Here is a 377-nt window from a genome sequence, read left to right as displayed (position 1 = left end):
AACTCTTAAAAAGCTACAAATGAACCTACCATTTGATCCAGTTATACCACTCCTTGGCATATACCCAAAGAACTCGTCGTATTGCAAAGACACTTGTACATCCATGTTTGTTGCTGCTCTTTTTACAAGAGTAAAGAGATGGAAGCAACCTAAGTGTTCCTCTATTGACGAGTGGATAATGAAAATGTGGTTCATATATATGATGGAGTTTTACTCAGCAGTAATGAAAGATGAAATCATAAAATTTGCAGGTAAATGGATGGAACTAGAAACTGTTATACTAAGTGAAGTAACACAATCTTAGAAAAAAATCGGTACATATGTTCTCCCTCATATGTGGATCCTAGGATCAGACTCTGATAAATATGTATGCAAAC

The sequence above is a fragment of the Nannospalax galili genome, unplaced genomic scaffold (genome assembly GCF_000622305.1).
Source record: "Nannospalax galili isolate Female #2095 unplaced genomic scaffold, S.galili_v1.0 scaffold10, whole genome shotgun sequence".
Lineage (NCBI taxonomy): Eukaryota > Metazoa > Chordata > Mammalia > Rodentia > Spalacidae > Nannospalax > Nannospalax galili.
Note: the sequence above shows the minus strand (reverse complement) of the source record.